At 47.4% G+C, this 16,374-nt stretch overlaps 1 protein-coding gene across 3 annotated transcripts in view; it reads right to left on the bottom strand.

Annotated features, from left to right (window-relative positions):
- KSR2 (kinase suppressor of ras 2) overlaps positions 1-16,374 on the bottom strand; it is a 428,047-nt gene that overhangs the window by 289,109 nt on the left and 122,564 nt on the right. The gene's annotated exons all lie outside the window — the stretch shown is intronic.

Genomic DNA, 16,374 nt, shown 5'->3' on the forward strand with positions numbered 1-16,374 from the left:
CTTGCTCTGGCCCTGGTTTTGCTGCTCACCTTCCGACATGTTCTAATCCCCTGCTTCCTGCTGCCCTGACCCCACCAAAGACCAATGATATCAGCTCTAGGGGGTGGAGCTCAGGCAGCCAGGGTTTTAAAAGATCCCCAGGTCGTTGCAATCGTAGCCTGGGGTGAGACTCCCTGTTCCAGTCCAGAATGGATCCCCAAATCCGTTCAGTTCTATGTCCCGCTGTCCACACTGACAGAGTCAGACTGAGGACTTTTTTAAATTGAAGTGAAATTCACGTAACATAAAATTCACCATTTTAACGTACACACTTCAGCAGTATTTACATTCACAATGCTGTGCAACCAACACCTCTATCTAGATCCAGAACATTTCCATCACCCCCAAAGGAGAGACCATACCCATTAGCAGTCACTCCCCAACCCCCCTTCCCCAGCCCCTGGCAACCAGCCATCTGCTTTCTGCCTCTATGGGTTTATCTGTTCTGGACTTTTCACAGAAATGGAATCATACAATACGTGGCCTTTCGAGACTGGCTTCGGTCACTCAGCCTAATGTTTTTGAGGTTCACCCACATTTTAGCAGGTGTTGAAACGCCACTCCTTTTAAATCACATTCAGACTCCAGTGTTCTGTGAATCAAAACTCAAATTAATCCCTGTGGAGGCTTCAAGACATCGGCTGGACCTCAAGAACAGGCATCTTGCTTTCCAGAGTGACTGTGCCCCCACGCCTGTCACCTACCTTCCCCCCCCACCGCACCCCCTCCCCGTCAGGATCCATTACAAGAGGAATGTGGGTCACGCAAACCTGTTCCACTCAGCCCCACTCAGACTCAGCCAGAGCAACTGTGACACTTCCTTTTCATGGTGGGGAATGCGCAGTGCCACAAGGAGGCTTCGAGGCCCTGATGAAACCCGACAGCTGATCATTCTCACATGCCTGCTCCAGAAACAAAGGGAGGAGAAAACAAAGCAGATGTTTCCTGGGCCTCTCAGGGAAACTCACGGCTGCACTGTATCTTAGAAACCCTCCTCCCAATTCCACCTGACCACCAGGATGTCCCCTTGCCACCTGAAAACCACGGAGCCGGGACTTGAGTGTGATGTAGACAAAAGAGAGACGGGGGAGAAGATGCACAATAAAACCACTCTCACTGTAGAACATTCCCCAAACTGGACTCCGCCAAATAAAACTCCTCCACAATGCATCGACAGGTGCCATGGGAAAGAGAGATCCGATGCTCTAACAAGTTTGGGTATCACTGTATGTCAGCAACTCACTCTGGAGAGTCTCCAAGCAAGTTTGCCAATTAAAGGCTCTGACAAGTCCTGCAAGAAAGGAAATTATACTCATTTTATTTAATGCATCTGATCAAGGAAATATTTCTCTGTGTGAGGGAACCCTCATCTATAAATGCATCTTAGGAGTCCCTACACAGAATGAATCCTTTGTTTAACAAATGTTTCTTGAGAACCTACTATATGCCAGGCACGATTCGAGGGATTAAGGGTGTGGTGGTGGAAAAGATAGTTACAATCCTGCACCCAAAGAGCTTCCATTCTAGTAGGTGGAAATGGATAATAAAAAAGTAAATCAATAAACCAGAAAATCCTGAAATCCACTCTTTCAGTGGGAAAGAAAGATCTCTATTCAAACCTTCCCTGCCTCCTCCAATCAGGGGTAACGGCTCCCTCTTTTAGCTCCTACAATATTTGCGATCTGCACCATTCAAAAGGTAATTAATTGTGCTCTGCCTAGGACAGCACCCTAATAATTATGCTGAGATTTCATAATCTCTCGGGTTATTAAGTTTCCCTGTTTTATATCTTGTTTTCTCTGTCACACTGTAAACTCCTTTTGGGGAAGGAAAGTAGTCTCTGCTTGCACCCTCCTGACCCCCACTGCATGCAGTCCAAAGAAGGTGTTCTGGAAGTCTCTCTGCATGGAGTATGATGAATCTATGTGACATATACGGCCCTCTCCTAGGGCCCTCAGATCTACCACTGCAGAACCACAGAGCTGGGGCCCCACCGTCTGCATTTTAGCCGGCCTTCCAGATGATTCTGAGGCACACTCAAGTTCAGGAACCACTAGCCTAAGGTCTCCACCACGGCCTCTTAGAGACTGGGGTCAAATCCCGGATCCAACCTTCATTCATTGTGTGACCATGAGCAAGTTCAACAACGTCGCTAAACCTCAGTTTTCCTCATCTCTGAAATGGGGATACAAATAGTACCGATCTCAGAGGGCTGGTATGAGGATCAGGTGAGCTTTCCACTGAAAGAGGCTTAGCCCAGGGCTGGGTACACAGCTGAGGCCCAATCCCGGCTAGATCTCACTGGCCAGTATTATTACTAAGAAAACAGGGCATGTCTGTCTAGTTGCATCTCGAACTGAGGCCCCTGCCCATCTCCCCTCTCCCCCACCCCCATTCCGGGGAACAACTTGCTGAGCCTCCAACACACCAGCTCATCCCCACCCTGGCTGGCCAAACACAGAAAAACTCCTCTCTTTCCTCCGACGCCAACATTACACATCATTTCCCAGACTCCTTTGCGGTCAACGCTCTGGCCAACAGAACAGGGACAGAACTGAGACCTGGTCCCTCAAAACATCCACTGCAACCTCCGACTCCCACCCCATCGCCCACCTTCCCTCTGGGTGCCAATATCCAGGGCAGCCTGGTAGCTACATGTTGAAGACAGTGGCTCCCGGGTCCCGGGCTCTGAATGACCCTTTGGAGCAGAGCACCTGCCCTGCCTCCAAAGCACAAGCAACCATTTTGGATTTTACATGACTTAGAAATTAAGGGGCGCCTGGGTGGCTCACGTGGTTACACGTCCAACTTCGGCTTAGGTCATGATCTTGCAGTTCGTGGGTTTGAGTCCCACGCCGGGCTCTGTGCTGACAGCCTGGAGCCTGGAGCCTGCGTCGGATTCTGTGTCTCCCTCTCTCTCTGCCCCTCCCCCGCTCACGCTCTGTCTTTCAAAAATAAATAAACGTTATAAAGAAATTAAGTCCTACTCTGTTTAGCTGCTGAGACTTACCTTCACCGAGAGCCAGCATTGCCTTAATACATCACCTTAGAGGTTTATAGTTGTTCTTCCCTTTTCCCTAAGTTTCTTCCAGGATTCTGTAGATGTTGCATGTCTACATCAACATACAACTGCAGTACCGTTGACATCTGGGGCTGGGTGATGCTTTGTGAGGGGGGCTGTCCTGTGCACAGCAGCACCCCGGGCCTGTACCCACCAGAGACCGGGAACTCTCCCATCCCCGAGCTGTGACAACCAAAACTGCGTCCCGAGATTGGCAAGTTGAGGCACTGCTGACTTCTCAGAAAGCACTTCCCTGGCTGCCCCCCCTCCGTCCCCTCACCCTGCCTGTTGGTTGTCGTTCGTTCATAAAACGTGCCAGTGTGTGGCACCAGGCTGTTCGTTAGTTTACTTGTCTGTGGACTCTCTGCCCTGCTCCAACATGAGTCCCGTGCGAGCCCTGCCCATCCTGTTCTGCACTTTGTCCCTCCCGCTAGCTCAGCACCCCGTACCCAGTGGGGGGACTCAATACATATCTGCTGAAGGAACGACAGGTGAATGGGACGCCAAGGTGGCCAGTGGGCTGGGACGGCAGGGCTGGAACTCAGGGGAAAGATCCCATGGTTTGACCCCAGTTGACGCAATGATTCACGAAGCACAAGTTGACTCAGGTCATTGGGAAGCAAGAATCAGCATCACTGATTCGTCAGCCATGGAGCATTTGTGAGGTTCAATCCCTGTGGCTCTATCCACAGCCGCTGGAAGGAAAAGGTGTCCAGACTGCCTCTCCATCAAGGCCACGACCCCTCGGGGACTGACCACCGGTGAGCGGCTAGCCAAGGGGACCCAACCAGCTGTCCTGGTTTTCAACCTCCCTGTCAAACAGCAAAGTCCATGTCATTCATGAGCTAGGACTCCATTAATCCAGACTCTGCAGCGTCTCGACCCAATACCGGTTTAATATAAAATGAATCATTTCTCATTTTGGAGGAGATACCTGACGGGCAATCCAACGATCACAGCTTCCCCCCCCCACCTTAACATTCCCAGCTAGTATGCAGAAGGAAGGAAGGGCAGAAGGAAGGAAGGAAGGGCAGATGGAAGGAAGGAAGGAAGGAAGGAAGGAAGGAAGGAAGGGCAGTCACAGCATTATGGGGATGGTCACACCACACTTAACCATCCCAGACCTTCGGCAAAGTCCTCATTTTGTTTTGGTTGTGGGGAATTATTTTTGGTTGCTTTTAGAAAAGAGAAAACAGAAAGAAAAAACAAAACAAGCAGAGTTAATGAGCTTATAAAAACGAAGCTAAAAATAAGTGAAAAAATAATGTTGTGAAACAAAATAAAATTAAATCAAAATTAAGATGCGCTGGGATGTTTTTTTAAAGAGTGTCAAACTCAAGAAATTGATGAGTCCTCACCGAATCCACCAAAGAAGGGATTTTTCTCCTGCTCTCCAACTGATGCCAGGTCTCAGCTCAAACCCTCTTGGCCCCGGGGACTTTAGAGGTCCCTCGCGTGGAGGGCAGGCCTGGCTAAGAGAAAGTTCTTCCCTGTACGAAGCCCAACTCCAGGTAAGGTGACTGCCACCCTCCTGCCCCTGCTCTGCCCTCTACATGCACACCGCACAGCCCCCTCTGCCCTGTGACAGCCCTTCTTCTCTGTGACAATGGAGTATCAGTGTGTCCCCACCTCTGCTTCAGAATAAAGCCCTTGAGTTCCTTCAACCATCCTGCAAGCGAAGCAACTTGGGGGAAGGGGTAACTTTAGCTCAGTGCTTCTCAAACTGGGGCTCCCAAACCGGCAGCATCGGCATCATGTGGGAACTCATTAACAATGCAAGCTCCCAGGCCCCACCCCAGAACTAGCGAATCAGGAATTCTTGTGGTAGAGCCCAGCAGTCTGGTTTTTTTTACAGGCCCTCCTGGGAATTCCTTTTTTTTTCTTTAAGTTTATTCATTTATTTTGAGAGAGAGAGAGAGAGAGAGAGAGAGAGAGAGAGAGAAAGCACAAGCAGGGAAGGAGAAGAGGCAGAGAGAGACAGAGAATCCCAAGCAGGCTCCGTGCTGTCAGCGCAGAGCCCGACGCGGGGCTCGAACTCACGAACTGTGAGATCGTGACCGGAGCTGAAACCAAGAGTCAGATGCTCAACCGACTAAGCCATCCAGGCGTCCCCGCGGCTCAAGTTTGAAAACCACTGCTTCACATCGGGACAGCTCTTAGCAAGCTACTTTAACCTCTCTCTGCCTCAGTTTCCTCTCTATAAAATGGGGATCTTAGAAGGATCCACGTCACAGGGTGGTGGGAGTCTCCGTGCAATAAGGTATGTATGATGGGGTTAACACCGCGCCTGGCGCCTGGTTAGAAGGTCAGTAAAAGGTGCTTCTCGTGACTGCTATTGTCGCCAGCTGTTTGCTAAGGCTGAGCAGCCACAGAGAGGAGGGGTCCTAAAGTGGCGGAGGGCGTCTTAGGTTTGCCTGTTTAGAAGAGGAGAGGCTTTGGCGATTCTGCAGGAATTGAGAGCATCTCCTGGACAGTTCACAGCCCCGCCTGGAACTTGGAAAAGGCCTTCATTATTCTCATCTCCTTCAGCAGGCCGCTGGGGGCCAGACCACGGAGTTCTGCATGAAATAGGTTAAAGTCCCCAGCGTGACAAATTTCTTGTTCATTTTCACAAACTACTTATCTTTGGAAGCTCTGAAGGCTCCCTGTCCATTAGGGAAACCACCAGCCACACACGACTACGGAGGACTTGACATGTGGCTACTTGAACTGAGATGGGCTACAAGTATAAATCTACACCAGACTGCAAAGACTTAGCAAGAAATAAAAGAATGTAAAATATCTCAATAATTTTTTATCTTCGTGACATAATACAAGTATATCTTGCAGGTAACTTTGGTTAAGTAAAACATATTAATGTTACCTGTCCATAGATTTCATCGCAATCCCTATCAAAATTCAAATGCATTTTCCACAGAAATAGAAACAAAAAAGAAAACAATCTTAAAATGTATCTGAAACCACAAAAGATCCCAAAGAGCCAAAGCAGTCTTGAGAAAGGACAAAGCTGGAGGCATCATGTCTCCCGATTTCAAATTATACTACAAAATGGCATTAAAAACAGATACATAGACCAGTGGAACAGAAGCGAGAGCCCAGAAATAAACCCATGCATGTGTGGTCAACTAATATTTGACAAGGGAGCCAAGAATACACAACGGAAAAAGAACAGTCTCTTCAATACATGCTACAAAGGAATGAAATTGAGTTCCTAACTCACACCTATCACAAAAATTAACACTAAATGGATAAAGGATTGAAGTGTAAAATGTGAGGGGTGCCTGGGTGGCTCAGTCGGTTAAGCGTCCGACTTCGGCTCAGGTCATGATCTCAAGGTTCATGAGTTCAAACCCCGCGTCGGGCTCTGTGCTGACAGCTCAGAGCCTGGAACCTGCTTCACATGCTGTGTCTCCCTCTCTCTTTGCCCCTCCCCTGCTCATGCTCGCTCTCGCTCTCTCTCTCTCTCTCTCAAAAATAAATATACATTAAAAAATCTTGGGGCGCCTGGGTGGTGCAGTCGGTTGAGCGTCCAACTTCAGGCAGGTCACGATCTCGCGGTCCGTGAGTTCGAGCCCCGCATCGGGCTCTGGGCTGATGGCTCAGAGCCTGGAGCCTGTTTCCGATTCTGTGTCTCCCTCTCTCTCTGCCCCTCCCCCATTCATGCTCTGTCTCTCTCTGTCCCAAAAATAAATAAACGTTGAAAAAAAAAATCTTAATGTAAAATGTGAAACAATGAAACTCCTAGAAGAAAATATAAAGGAAAAAGTCCCTTGACATTGGTCTTGGGAATGATTTTTTTTGACGTGGCACCAAAATCACAAGCAACAAAGGCAAAAATCAATAGGATGACACCAAACTAAAAATCTTCTAGACAGCAAAAGAAACAATCAACAAAATGAAAAGGCAACCTATGGAACAGGAGAAAATATTTCCAAACCGAAATGTGTAAGGAACTCCTATGAACTTGATGGCCAAAAAGGAAAACATCTGATTAAAAAACGGGCAGAGGACTCAGACATTTTTCCAAAGAAGACATACAACGGGCCAATAAGTACAAGAAAGGGTGTTTCAACATCACCCATCATCTGGGAACTGCAAATCAAAACTGCATGAAGGTATTACCTCCCACCTGTTAGAGTGGATATTACCAAAAACAACAACAACAACAACAAAACAAAAAAACAAAAAAGAGAGAGAACAAGTATTAACGGGCATGTGGAGAAAAGGGAGCCCTCGTGCACTGTTGGTGGGAATGCAAACTGGTGCAGCCACTATGGAAAACAGTATGAAGGTTCCTCCAAAAAATTAAAGAGAGAACCACCCCGTGAGCCAACAATCTCACTTTTAGGTGTACATCCAAAGGAGATGAAATCACTGCCTCAAACAGATATCTGTACCTCCACCTGCACCACAGCATTATTCGAAATAGCCAAGTTAACCTCAGTGTTCATCAGTGAATGGATAAAGAAAATGTGATTGATGATAGATAGATAGACGACAGAGAGAGAAATGGAATATTATTCACCCACAAAAAAGGAAGGGAATCCTGTCATTTGCAACAACACGGATGAACCTTGAGGGCCTTATGCTAAGTGAAATAAGCCAGGCAGAGAAAGACAAACACTAAATACTGCATGAGCTCACTTTTATGTGGAATCTGGACACATCAGACTCAGGAACAGAGAGTCAAAAATGGTGGTTGCCAGGGACTCGAGGCGTGGGGGCAGTGGGGAGACGTCGGTCAGGGTATAAACTTTCAGTTACAAATGAATACGTTTCTGACATCTAACGGATGGCCTGGTGACTACGGTTTACAGCACTCCATTATATCCTCCAGTTGCTATGAGAGCAGAGCTGTGGTTTACTCACCATGGCAACAGCAACAACAAAATGGTGACTATGTGAGGTGAAGGAGGTGCTAACTAACCTTGCTGTGGTCATCATTTCGCAAGACGTGTGCAGATTAAATCATCACATCATACACCCCAAACTTACGCAATGTCATGTGCCGATTCTAGGTCAATAACGCTGGGAGGAAAAACTGTTGCCTCTTTCTTTATTCTTTTTTAATGTGATGACCAGAAAATGCAGACTGTGTTTGTGGGCAGGCCATAAGGAACACCACAGAGGAGCGAGCTGAGCTTTCTTTCAGTCAACAGCCAGCAACAATCTCCAGACATGCGAGTGTGGGTCAGCTTTTGGATGTTTCCAGCCCCTAGACATCATGGGGCAGAGACAAGCCATCCTCACTACTCCCTCTCCCAGTGCCTGACCCTCAAATTCCATCCACACAATAAAAGGGTTTCACACCACATTTGGAGTGATTTGTTACACAGAAGGAGCAGTTACATTTTCCAAGGATCTGTGAACTGGCTTTGTCTTTTCTTAGTCATCATGGAACCTCTGGTAGATCATGATGGTTGAGGGGGCAAGTCCTGGACCACAGCAGGTGTAACTCTTCATTCTATTTAATAGTATACACATATGTCTCCTACAGAAACCTGTGTGTTCCTTAAAAGTAAGGTCCAGGGGCGCCTGGGTGGCGCAGTCGGTTAAGCGTCCGACTTCAGCCAGGTCACGATCTCGCGGTCCGTGAGTTCGAGCCCCGCGTCAGGCTCTGGGCTGATGGCTCAGAGCCTGGAGCCTGTTTCCGATTCTGTGTCTCCCTCTCTCTCTGCCCCTCCCCTGTTCATGCTCTGTCTCTCTCTGTCCCAAAAATAAATAAACGTTGAAAAAAAAAATTAAAAAAAAAAAAAAAAAAGTAAGGTCCAGGGGGCACCTGGGTGGCTCAGACAGTTAAGCATCCAACTCTTGATTTTGGCTCAGGTCATGATCTCACGGCTCATGAGATCAAGCCTCACATTGGGCTCTGCACTAACAATACAGAGCCTGCTTGGGATTCTCTCTCTCCCTCTCTCTGCCCCTCCCTCCCCTCAAAATAAACAAACATTTAAAAAATTTTTTTTGATTTTATTTTATTTTTGAGAGAGAGAGAGAGAGACAAAGACAGAGTACAAGTGGAGGAGGGGCAAAGAGAGACAGAGGGAGACACAGATTCCAAAACAGGCTTCAGGCTCTGAGCTGTCAGCACAGAGCCTGATGCGGGGTTCGAACCCACAAACTGCGAGATCATGACCTGAGCCAAAGTCGACACTCAACCAACTGAGCCACCCACGCGCCCCATAAATAAACATGTTTGGGTTTTTTTCAAAGTAAGGTTCATATCACAGACCTTCTCACATCTTCATTTCCCCGCACTCTGAACCATTGCACAACGCGGCACAAGGAAGCCTCGGGAAAAACGAATGGCCAAACGGCTCTGGCCAAATTCCCGCAATGGGCGGGTCACAGGGCAGAATGCCCTTTTGCCAAATGTTGCCAGGAATCCCCCAACTCGGCTTTCAACCACGTTCAGTTCCTATTCGTGGAAGTTTTAACAAACCATTGAAGAACTTTTGGTCTTTCCATAGAAGTTTCTATTGCTGTGGAAAAGAAAGTCTGCTGACAAAGAGAAGTCCCTTAAGACCTAACTGTCCGTTCACATCTGAATTTCTAAACCATTCTAGCAAAACTTCATTAGGCTCGGAGCGTGGCATGGGAGATAATGATCTGATTTCTCCCTCCTTCAAACACCCTCCTCGCGTTCCCAAATAAGAACAGCACGGGAAATTAGACAGCTCTAATTAATGACTCAATAAACAGAGAAAAGGGGGAAAAGTTGGCACAACACTCACTCCAGATCATCAATACGCATTTTGGCCCCTGCTGAGTTCCCTTCCGACAGCAGGCTCACTGCTCTTTCAAGGCGCCCCATTCCAGACCTGAACTGGGGTTCTCGCGAATGGCTCTCTCGCAATCTTCCTTGTCTGGGTGCTAACACTGATGCTGCGCACGACGCCCAGAGTGGACCCTGGGGACTGTGGCAACGGATAAACAAAGACTCCCTTCTCCCTACAGAGGCTGGGACCTCACTCACCCAACCTCCTTTTCCTCCAGATGTTCCTTCAAAGAGGAGGTAAAACAGAACAGGGATTAAGGGTGACCTCTGGAGTCACACTGCTGGGGCCAACTCCCAATGTCACCATTTGGCCTTGGGAGGCTTCCGGACCCCACCAAGCCTTAATTTCCTCACCTGGAGCCACAGCAGAGGCCGTCTAGAGCATCAGGGGCTCCAACCACTGACCCGGAGGGTCTGATCCCAGCTGTGTGGCCTGGGGCAAGTTGCTTAACCTGTCTGCCTCAACTTCCTCATCTGTGAAGAGGGGATAATAAAAATACCCACCTCGTAAGGTTGCTATAAGAATTAAGTGAGCGAAGATGCATAAACCACTCACAACAGAGCCTTCACACAGCACGTGCTGTAAAGGGCTGGCGTTTATTATACGGTCATTGGGAGTATTATCGGAACATGAGCATGGAAATGCTCAGTACAGGGAAGAGAAGCATGTGATAAATACTCCAGAGTGTTGTTGTTTCACTGTGGTTACTGTTGCTTCTAAGCTAGCCTTTGATCCTGCTGAAGATGTCCTGGGGCTGGAACAGGAACCATTAAAGCAAGGACTGGCCGCATGATTAGGCAAATCTTGTCCCCGGAGGCTGGGCTCTCCATGCCCTCTGGTCATGTGGCACAAAGACCATGAAGAACAGGCAGGGGATTGAGAGGTCTGAAGGTCCAGCCCACTGAGAAATGGCCAGAGGAACTGAAAATGTTTCCTCGAGAGAAGAGAACTGAAAAGAACCATATACGATGCTATCTTCCAACAAGCAAAAGGCAAGTTAACCATCACTTTCCATGGAGATCCTCCCTGCCCGTGGCATTTCCCACCCCACCCCCCAAGAAAGGCCAGATCCCTATTACAAGCTCTCATAGCTCACTCCAGGGGTTAAATCATTATTTACATAATTAGTTGCTGAATGTCTTTTCTCCTACCCAACTGAGCTCTACTGGGTGTGTCCCACTCATCACCTTGGTCAAACTCACATCGGCCCCAGGGAAAGATGAAAAGGAAAGCAGCAGTGGTCAGGAGGGAGGCCAGGGGTACACCCCGTGGGGTCTGGGGGTCAGAATTTCCAGAGGGCGTAAGATGTGCTGGGAGGCCACTTTGAGACTGCTCAGCGGTGGGCCAGGCACACAGCCACGGAAAGGGGCTGGCTGACTTATGTGGGAGTGAGCTCCCTGTCACTGAAGGCATTCATGGCCAGCAGCTGCCTACACCAAGCAGGAGTTTAACTTACATTCACCAAGAAAGATCCGCCAAGACATCTTCCACGTGCAGGACATGCCCTAGGGTGTGTTGCAGGCCCCTTGGGGGGGATCCAGAGTTGCCGAGAACATTCTAGACCACAGGAGGTCATTTAAAGTGCAGCGAGAACAAAGGTACTACTCATAGACAATTTGGAGATGGCAGGTGCATTCACTGTCTTGATTCATGATGATGGTTCCCCATGTGGATCATATGTCAAAACTCATTAAATTGTATACTTTGTGCAGTTCATTATATGCTGATTATATCAGCTCTTAAAAAAAGACCATCTTTTATGGCTGGCTGACTCAGCCAGTAGAGCATGCGACTCTTGATCTCGGAGTCGTGAGACTGGGGTGTAGAGATTTCTAAAAAAAAAATAAATAAAACTTAAAAAATAGACCATCTCTTTTTTTAAGTTTTATTTATTTTTGAGAGAGAGAGAGAGCACGAGCTGGAGAGGGTCAGAGACAGAGAGGGAGACACAGAATCCAAAGCAAGCTCCAGGCTCCGAGCTGTCAGCACAGAGTCCAATGTGGGGCTCAAACTCATGAACTGTGAGATCATGACCTGAGCCAATGTCAGATGCTCAACTGACTGAGCCATCCAGGCGTCCCCCAAAATAGACTATCTTTTTAAAAAGTAGAATAGCAGCAAATGATACAAAGATGTTCAGGGCGGTGAACATCACCAGAAAGCACAACATAACCAAAAGCCAATGGTTATGTAAATTCACTACATCCACAGGAAGAAATAGGGTGTAGCTATTAAATGTGATGTTTTCAAAAGCTAAATAATGACATGACCCTCCTTCATCAAAAAAAAAAAAGGGGGGGGAGGAGAAAAAAGGATATAGGAGAATCTATATAATTTGATATTGTTCCTATTTTGTCAAAAATGCATTTAAAATTTTTTAATGTTTATTTTTGAGAGAGAGAGAGAGAGAGTGCGCGAGCCGGGAGGGGCAGAGAGAGAGACACACAGAATTGGCAGCAGGCTCCAGGCTCCGAGCTGTCAGCACAGAGCCTGACACGGGGCTTGCACCCACGAACCGCGAGATCATGACCTGAGCCAAAGCCGGATGCTTAACCAACTGAGCCACCCGGGTGCCCCTAAAAATGCATTAAAAAAAAAAAAGCAATTAAAATGGAATCCTGTGTTACTTAGGTCATTTTGAAATCATTTTTGAATACTGAAAGGACCCACCATAAAATGCGAATCTGGACAAGATGATGAGTGATTTGGGTTTTTTTTTATACTTTTTCTTTTCCAGAATTTTTACGAATAAAAATGATTTCAGTACCAAAAAGGGAAATCAATATTACTTTAAAACAATAAATAAAGGGTAAGTAAGGTCTTCTCTGCAGTTCTCGAGGAGGAAGAATCCAGAGGACCGCTAATGTCCCAATGACCAACCCCTACAACCCTCTCCAACTTCCAGACAGAGGTCTAGGGAGCACCGCGGTTGTGGGCAGGAGGCAGGGGATGTGCTGCCTGAAACAGATGCCGATTGGATTAGGGCCTGCTTCTGTTTTCCTCTAAGTAGATTACGCTTTTCTTGAACTTGCTCCAGTGGGTCCCGGAAATTCACCCCAGGACAGTCCTGTGGTTCATTTTCAGAGCTCACTGGAATATGTTGAAGCATGTAATAAATACATTTAAGTCTAATCAGATAAATCGCTAAATCAAATCGTTATCTTGCAATTTGAAAACCAGGCTCTGGTTCCAGATCCCGGGGGCAGGACGAATAGGAAGAAATGGAAGGGCTTGGGGCGGAGAACAAGGTCACCCAACACCAAGGGCAGAGAAGCATGCTACCACTGCCCCGGCCCAACCAGATGTTCAACAGCTGCACACCACCCTCAACTTTGCGACCAAAGTTGGCAGAAGCCACAGCAGGTGGGAAAACACATCTACCTGGGCACTACCTGCCTCGGTAGGACCTTCCGAGGAAGGCCAGTGCTGGACTTCCAGGTGTGGTTCATCTGGTCTACCTCCCTGTCTTGAAGCAAAAGAGCTCTCAAGTTCTCCACCAAGACCACCTAAAGAGCCTCGCCCTGTTTCTGGTCTGGAAACCTGTACTGAGCCTCTGTTATGTTAAAGCCCTAGAAAGCGGAGACCGAGGGGCAAGAACTCTAGATTCAGACAGATCTGGTGCAGATCCCAGCTCGGCCATGAACTGCGTGTGAGACCAGAACAGGCTCAGCCTTCCTGTGCCTCAGTCTCTTCATCTGGGATTAAATGAGATACTACATACAAAGCGCTTAGCACAACGCCAGATACAGAGTAATTAATCCAAGTTAGATACTGTTATTGTCTGAATTACCTTTATAGAATTTCCTACCTAGTATATTTTTATGCAAACTTATCATATCCTTATGTGATATAAGCTCTGTGAGAAGATTTTCATCTTATTTTAATAAATGTTAATCGAGAGCCAGTCTCTGGAAGAAGTGATAGGGACACAATGGTGAACAAAACAGAGATGGTTTTTGGCCTCAGGGAGTTCTACAGTACTATGATCTTAAACAAATAAGCATCCAAATATATATGTAATTAAAAACTGGGGCATGTGCTACAAAGAAAAGGAATGGGGTAGTCCAAGGGAAAACAGAGGGGTGCTCTTTTGAGCTGGGAGGGGGCGGGGACAGGAAGACTCTCCAGAGGAAATACTTTCTTTAATTTTTTTTAAGGCTTATTTATTTTTCAGAGAGAGAAAGAGACAGAAAGAGAGTGCAAGTGTGATAGGGGCAGACAGAGAGAGAGACACAGAATCCAAAGCAGACTCCAGGCTCTGAGCTGTCAGCATAGAGCCCGCTGTGGGGCTCAAACCCATGAACCGCAAGATCATGGCCTGAGCCAAAGTCGGAGGCTCAACCGACTGAGCCACCCAGGCGCCCCCAGAGGAAAAACTTTTAAGCCAGAATGTAACTCCCTAGGAGTCAGCTAGGGAAAAAGAAGGGAGAGAAGGCTCCAGACAGAGGGCACAGCATATGCAAAGGTCCTGACGTGAGAAAAGCATTCCAAGGACTGGGGAAAAAAGCTCAGTGTGACTGAACGGTTTTGAGTAAGAGAGAAAATAGAAAGAGATGAGGCCATTGAGGTAGACAGGGAGACGGAGGGCTTTAAGCAGGGGAGTCATGGGGAAGGCATTGAGGGGAACAAGTCTGAAAGTAAGGAAACCAGAGAGGAGGCTGCTACAGTCATTCAAGCAAGACTAGGGTACTGGTGGGGAAAAGCAGAAAGACTTGACACACATTTTAAGGACAAAACTAACGTGACCTGGGGCCATAAAGCATGTGAGGAGGGAGGATAGGGCTGGAATCACAATGGCGCCCAGACTTGGAGCTTAAGCAACTAGAAAGACGGACCTGCCATCTCCTTCTTACTAAGAAGGAAAAACTCGAATGGAAGAGCAATTCTGGGGGAAGAGGAGTCCATTCAGTGTTAGGCACGGAAGTAAGGGACAGGTAAGGTAAGAGTAAAACCAGGAGAGAGTGTGTTCTTGGCAGCCGAGAGAAGAGAATGTTTCCAAAAGGGAAAAGTGGTCAGTTGTTCATGCTGGTAGGAGATCAAGTAAGAGAAAACGGATGTGTCTGACATATAATAGGTTGTCAATGAATGTCCGTTAGATGTATAGACAGGCGGATGAGTACATGGATGGACAGATGCATACATGAATGGGTACACGGGTACATGGATCTGTGCATGGGTGGATGGGGCATAGATGGATAGATGACTCGATGGATGGATGCACGGGTGTGTGGCTGTGCACACAGATGAATGGACAGATGCATAGATGGCCAGGTACGTGCTTGGATACACGTATAGGTAAACGTATGGATGCACACATCCACGGATGTGCATATGGCTGGATGGGTACATGGATGGAGCATGGATGTAATAGCCTCACCCACAGAGAACTCTAGTTAGCTCCTCAAGCAGGAACCACTTCTCCCCTTCATGCAACCATTCCCTCAGTCTAGAAAATTCTTTTATGCCATTTCCTCTCCCCTTCACCTTCTCCAAAGCTCAGTTCAAGTGTTACTTATTCAGAGAGACCATCTCTGACTACTCTAGCTAACATGGCTCTCTCACTACTTTCTTCAAAGTGTTTATCAAATTTTCAAATCATCTCCTTTCTTGGTTTAAAGGTCTGTCTCCCTCATTAGACAGTTTGGTCCACAAGAGCAGGGGCTTGTTCATAATTTCTAAATCTCCAGCACTCAGCAGAGCACTTGGTGCATAGAAGGGACTGTGAGGGACTCTGTGCCCATAAAATAGATGAGGGATGGGCGGATGGAGGAGGAAGTGAATGTATAGGTGAGTAATAGACAGATGAGTGGCTGGATGGAAGATGGGTGGGTGAGGGAATTGATAGGTGGAGGAATGGATGGATAGATAGATGTGTGGAGGGATAGATGAATGTTTGGATGGATACGTGGGTGGGCTGAGTGAATGAGTGGGGGGATATATGGATGGATGGATATATGGATGGGTGGTGGATGGAGGGATGGATGGATGGATGGATGGATGGATGGATGGATAAATGAATGGCTGGATATATGGATGGAAAGATGGATGGACAGATGGATGGATGGACAGATGGATGGATCGATGGATGGATGGATCGATGGATGGATGGAAGGAGCAAAGAAGAGGATAGAAAGAATGTTGGAGGGGGAGGGAGGAAGAATGGATGGGTGAATGGATAAATGAATGAATGTACCCTACTCCCTAACAACCTATGCTCAGGACAACCACCCCCTTGACCTAGTCTCACCCTGAACCTGTGTTCAGCCACCTTCTGAGAAGAGGCACAACCCTTCCAGGTGCTAAAATACTAAATTCTCTCTGCAAAGGCCACTCAGCCACAGCTGCGGCAACATCCTGTCCCTGGGGGTTGACATTAGCTTGCTCCTGTTTTACTGTCTGAGATAAGCAAGGCAGGGTCAGGCTACCAGGCACTGGGAAGGAGGAGAAAGGGAGTTTTTAAGAGACAAGGAGGAAAAAAACACTCTAATAGGCAGA

This window comes from Prionailurus viverrinus, chromosome D3 (assembly GCF_022837055.1).
Source record: "Prionailurus viverrinus isolate Anna chromosome D3, UM_Priviv_1.0, whole genome shotgun sequence".
Classification (NCBI taxonomy): Eukaryota; Metazoa; Chordata; class Mammalia; order Carnivora; family Felidae; genus Prionailurus; species Prionailurus viverrinus.